This window comes from Nestor notabilis, unplaced genomic scaffold (assembly GCF_000696875.1).
Source record: "Nestor notabilis isolate BGI_N333 unplaced genomic scaffold, ASM69687v1 scaffold21472, whole genome shotgun sequence".
Classification (NCBI taxonomy): domain Eukaryota; kingdom Metazoa; phylum Chordata; class Aves; order Psittaciformes; family Psittacidae; genus Nestor; species Nestor notabilis.
In genome coordinates this window covers 13,271-19,431 of record NW_009918987.1, presented here as the reverse complement: position 1 = coordinate 19,431, position 6,161 = coordinate 13,271, and positions in this window count along the sequence as shown.

Here is a 6,161-nt window from a genome sequence, read left to right as displayed (position 1 = left end):
AAAGTAAAGATAGCTCAGGGTAAAATAATAACTTGGCTGTTTATGATTTTAACCTTAGTTAGTTTTAAGTAAAGAAACTGAATTTATCCTCCAAGTAATCAAATTACCAACCTCCAAGTTTTTCTTTAGTTCAGAGGAAGCCATTCTTGGTGTCGTTCATAAGAAGTAACAAATATAATAAAAGCTCTGCTGCTTTTTTTACAGGCTACCAGTAAATTAATGTACAATGAGAAGTTACAATGTTCTGGCAAAAGTTAACTTTTCTGTTAAAGGTCTACAGATTTTGTGCTGTAACTGTGACAGTACAGTTTCGCTCTGACGGTGGAGCAGACTATAAGTGAAGCACTATATTGTGAAAATTTATACCTCTGAGCAATTCATTGCTTAATTTCAAGTAAAAGCAGTGATACATTTGACTGAAATTATACTCTCATCATAGCTTGTCCAAAATATTTCCCAAAGCCTGCAGAGTTCTGAGAGGTTAAGTTTGGTGCACTGAAATGTAGAGTAAGTTTTGTATTTATTCCTAACTCTGAAATCTTTATACAACATTGTCAACCAAAAGAAATCAGTCTGGATTTTTTTTTCTGAACCCTAACTTACTACTTTCTAACTCTTCTCTTCTGCTTTTACATTATCACTCTGTGTGTGGCACAAAAGAATTTTTGCATTATAAAATCATACACAATTCCAAACACACACTTTGAAGATACCAAGCTACAGGACTGTGAATATTGGTAATACCAAAATGTTGGCTGCAAGTACCTTACAGAAACACTTGGGCTTGTAGTTCCTATTTGCGTACCTACCCCCTAGCTGCAAAGCAACGTACATTGATGGTGACTGTTTAAGAAGTGAATAATTTAAACATTAACTCTGTATGAAAGCAGACTGATTCACCTCTTTCAGATGAGAAATAAAACTCACCTTAAGACCATTTGCTATCAATCACTGAAGTTCCTGTGGTGATTTTACTAAACTATAGGGAAAATCCAGTAAGATTAACATTCTAACTTTAGACCTCTGTGTTTGTATACGATACTAGTGATAGATCCTGCTGCTGTTTTTCCTTATTAGTTGCTAAATTTGGATAGATGTTAAAAACTGATAGATGTTTATAATAAAACTATAGTCTTGCTAATTGACTTCCTCGGGAATTACTAGTTTCTACGCAGTATGTTATTTCCCTGAGCTAGGGAGTGTCAGTTTGAATTCCCCAACCATCTCTAGAAACTCCTGGAAAACCATTGGAGCCATCATTCCATGACAAGGGAGAAGCACCAAGATAACTAAGATCTTCCAGTGTTTTTTCACTTTGTCCTATCAGGATGCATAATGAAGTGTCCATACTGGCTTCATGGGGCCCTCAAGCAGCACTCTAACTAAACGGTCTGGTACAGCTGCCCATCAGTTATCAGGATCCATCACCTGGCAGAGATTTTTCAATTCCGTTCATTTTATTCCGATAGTTTCAGATAACAGTAGGTGTCAGTTATCTCATTGGGGGTATGTCGGATCATGATGCAGATAAAGACAAGGTGCAGGATAAATGAGATAAGGAGAAGATGCTGGCAGAGCTAATGAGATAAATGTCATGCCTGAGGGCGTCCTATGTAATGTACCTTACTAAGGGACCTTAAGATTTGGCTTTCTAGTCTGGGCTGTCTTTAATGGAATGAACCTCTAAATGAGACTAGATACAGTCCGGGGTAACCAGTTTTGAAAATCAGGTCATTTACTATCTGCATAATGACAAACCTCATACTTAAAGCTGAGAGAACCCTTGTGCTAAGTCATGTTGATCACATTAGACTCCTTGACTTACAATACCAACAACCAATATTGTAAAGCTTCACAGCACTGAAGTGTCAAGATCACTCTTAAAGAACATTTTCTTATACATTTGGTTCCACATTAGAAACACAATAAACACTTTTCTTTTTAGAGGCTTACAAGAAGATTCAATGTATTTCATGTGTAACTTGAGTTTTACATATGGATCTTAAATTAACAAATATTAAAATATCTTGCCGTCTGACACATTAAGATGGCACTTACCCACTATTGATGTGTGGGCCCTACCATGTCCTGAGCTGCACTTCCAGGTCTTCACAAGGATAATGAAACTTCAAAGCTGGAATGAGAAGATAGTGCACAAGAATGATCTGTAAAAATAATGTAAGGAGCTGGGTGATCAGACAGTGTTGGTGGTATGGCATGTGTCATACCAGAACAATGAATCAGTTTGTCAGAAACAATATTGTATTGAAATGACATAATAGTAGAAAGAGATATATATATATATATACTCAGGAAAAAACTTTGCATCGAAGTGACAGTCAGGAAGTACAGATATGTACCAGCTTTGGTAAAAGTTTTAAACAGATCTTGGGCCTGGATTTAATACGTAATGTAAAATGTTAGGTGACATCTTCATTTAGTATGTATGTGTAGCATCACTCCAGTAGAGTTAAGTGCATACACTCTACCTGATTAATTTGGCACAGCTGATCTGCAAAATGCTGCATTACCTAGACAACAGCAATTTTCAGGAAGGCCGGATTTGGAGGGTGAATATTTTTCTATTCTAAAATTGTGACTAGTTGTTACTATGTGAAGCTAGAAGTTATTAACCATTTCTACACACCGTTCTTGGCACTCTAGCTGCATATGGGTGACTGTGCAATGAGGTGCTGATCATTGCTGAGGTGGTTGGAATGGAACTGGTTCTAAGCCTCATCTTTGTAACTGTATGTAAGGAATATGCTCTGTTTCTCACAACTCACGCTAGGAAAAGGGCATGTTGAGAGGAATGTTACTTTATCCTGTTAAAAATCCTGCTGCTCTCAAGAGGCATGCCCTTGCCTGTCATATCAGAGATTCAGGAGTTTCTATCTTTAAGCCTTGTCTGGTAACAAAGTTAGCTACTGTGTATCGAGGTAAGAATTGAACATTCAACAGTAATGCTTGGAAGAAGTGATCAACACCAGCCACCTTTGCCAAATGCAATCCAACGCGAAGTAAGAAAAATGTAGTTCCAGACAAGATTTAGTAAGGAGGTTGCCTTATCTTTCAGACAACTTGATAATGGACATAGTAGCCTCTTTGCACCACCCTATTCGTTGATTGTCCCAAGCTATTTCTTGTTTCCTCCCTCTTTCTTTTGTCTACAGTATGCCTCTGTCTCTGTCTTTTTCCTCCCTGAGCTCAGGCCTCCATAACTCCAAGCTGGACATGCCTTTGTAGGGCTTGCTTCCTTGGTTTGTCTAACTGCATCCTCTGGCAATGTGGGAGTTTGGATGCCTTCTCTCCTCTCACTAGCTCTTTTTCATTTATATACTTCTTGTATCTCTCAATTGTACCTTGAACTGTCTCAGTTTTCAATCTTAAATGAGCTTTTCCAGTTCTCTGTCTGCGACAAAATAATCTAACTTTAGAAATCTGTCCTGGGTTCAGCTGTAAAAGTTATTTTTCTCCTTCTTAGTAGCTGCGCGAGGAGGGATGAAGGCACTGCACCAGCTACTAGGAAGGAGAAAAATAACTTTTACAGCTGAAGCCAGGACATCATAAAACACAATAAATCATAAACCACAATAAATGCAGTTTCCTATCTTGTAAGATGCAGACTCTTCTGAACCTCAATATCTGTATATGTAGATAGATATATTCCCTTTTAATATTACAGGTATGCTTGGATTAAGCATAATTTTTCTGATAATTTCCTCAAAATTTGACAGTGAAACCACCAATTAGCCTTGAAAGTTACGTATCTTTACAGTAAATTGTTGATTGAGCTATAGTTTATAAAGCATATTTACAATCTCCAGAACATAATCTCTTCAGACATAAAGAAGGAAGTGCAATACATTTTGTATTACCTTAGTGTTTTCAAAATGAAAAAGTGAATCTGTAAATTTCATAGATATTTAAATCTGAACATAGATTTTTTTACAGGCCCACGTTGTAAATTATTCATTACCCAAGAAATGGAAAAATGTCATTTAAGTGTCAGAAAGATTATACTTTGAGATGCAGTGGGTGTGTCCGTAATGCTGTGCTAAACCACACCAGATAAAAGTGAATCAAAAAATTATATAACAACACAAAAGGATTAAAACACCCTTCAGAAATTTCAGGGTGACTGCTTCACTTTTACACATCAAGTAAAATCATGAAATAAAAATAAACCACATATTTCTGTGGTATTAAAAGTATATAATCTGATAATAAACAGCCTGTAAAAAGTACTTGTGATAAGAGCAACAAACAAGTCGGTTTGAATGCTGCGAAGTAGCTAATACCAGTTTCTGATGTCACACATTGCAGGTCTGTTTCTCCAGTGGTACTGATACACTAATAAGAATCTGGTTTAATGCTGTGACTTTTCAAAGAGTAACCTTAGAGACTTGCTTGCAAGGAGCCAGAAGATTCTTACGAAATACAGTCTTACATTGTTTATATCACTTTTGTCCTCTTTCAGTTTAAAGTTTGATAATGAGAATGGGTGGTGGCATGCACAGGTTCATTGGCCAAAAAAGTGCAGAGGTCACTACCTAACACTGCTGGGCATGTTTTTTTTAGATACTGTCATTTACCAAAAGCTACTGCTGCACTAACAGGAGCAGCAGGATAACTTGAAACATGAGCCAGCCCACGGGCTGCCTTTACTGATACATAATGGAAACTAATCTAAACTAATTATAATCTAACAAATCCTTTGTGTACTATGTCTTGCCCTAGTACGAATACGGTTACAGAGGTTTGTTAATGTAAACATGGTTTAAAATGTCCTGCTGCTTAATCATAAAGCTGATTTGAAATTCTGCCAAGAAACTTCTGTGAAAAGCATAAACTTTGATTTTCCAACCAGGTCTTTCAGTTATACACGCGATGTTTTATTTGAAGAATCAATTAATGATTCTTTCTCTCCCCATCTGCTATGAATCATTTCAAAGCACAGAAGTGCTTTGTGTATCATTCCAAAAAGGAAGTGCTTTGTGTGTTTTCAGACAGCAGCTCATCCAGCAAACTAAGATTTAACTTTACATTTGAAATACAGTGTATTCACCTTTGAAGTTTGTGCACCTTTAGATGAGTGCTGCAAATAGAAATTTAGATTAGTTTCTGTTAGTGTTCTCTCTGCTGCTTAAAGCAGCTAGCCTATGCTCAAGATCCTGCAGATTGTGTCAGGATTAGAAACTGATGATAGAATCAATGTATCTTTGATGCAATCTTGTTCACATGCAAAAAAGACATAAAACATTTAGTTTCTCCCAGCATATTAAGAACAAATAACAGAAAGCAATTACCAGTTCTAAAGCAGATATTTCAGACAGGGCTGCATGCTAGTGCAACATGTCTTGCACAGGCTCCCTGAACTTCTACCACTGCATTTGTGTTATTTTAAACTCAGCATCTGCTCTGGGACAAAATACATTTTTTGTCAGGTGGAGAAATGTGGGCAAAGACTAGAGAACAGTTCACACCAGGGCCCTGCCCTTGCATGGGCACAATTTATGCAAGATCTCAGTTCTTAAGGCTTTTTCATCCTGCAAAGAATGAGGTCTCAGAACTTCATGCACCCTTCCAAGCCCTTGTAATACCTGCATACCCTGCTCCATCATCTTACAAAAACACATGATCAACAAACATTAGAACAGCCACCTCATTTACATGCACCTTTGGCAAGATATGGTGTACGTATAATAGGTGAAGACCTTTATCAAGATTTAAAAATGCCACCCTCATGCATCTGACTCTGCTGACAAGAATACTGTCCAGCTGCAGTAAGAGATACAGCAAATTATCTACCAGAGGTTGTTTTCATATTAGATGACAACTGCTTATTCAAGTTCAAGAAACTGAATAAAACCCATGAGGGTGGTATTTATAGTTTTCCAATCTACACTGAGCTACAGAAGATTTTTAGAATTGCTCCACAATTCTGTGGGCTGGGTCCAGCCACCAGTTCTCCATTTTGGCCTCTTCTGGCACTGAGACAGCCGAAGGATGCAGGGAGGGCTTTGCCTACAGGCCACCAGTGTCAGCCTCTCCCCTGCCCCCCGAAGGAGCACTGGCCAGCTAGCAGAGTAATGCACATTGGAGCTGAGATGATGAGTACTGGCTGAATAAAATTCCTAAAGTAAGAAGTTTTTTTTTCT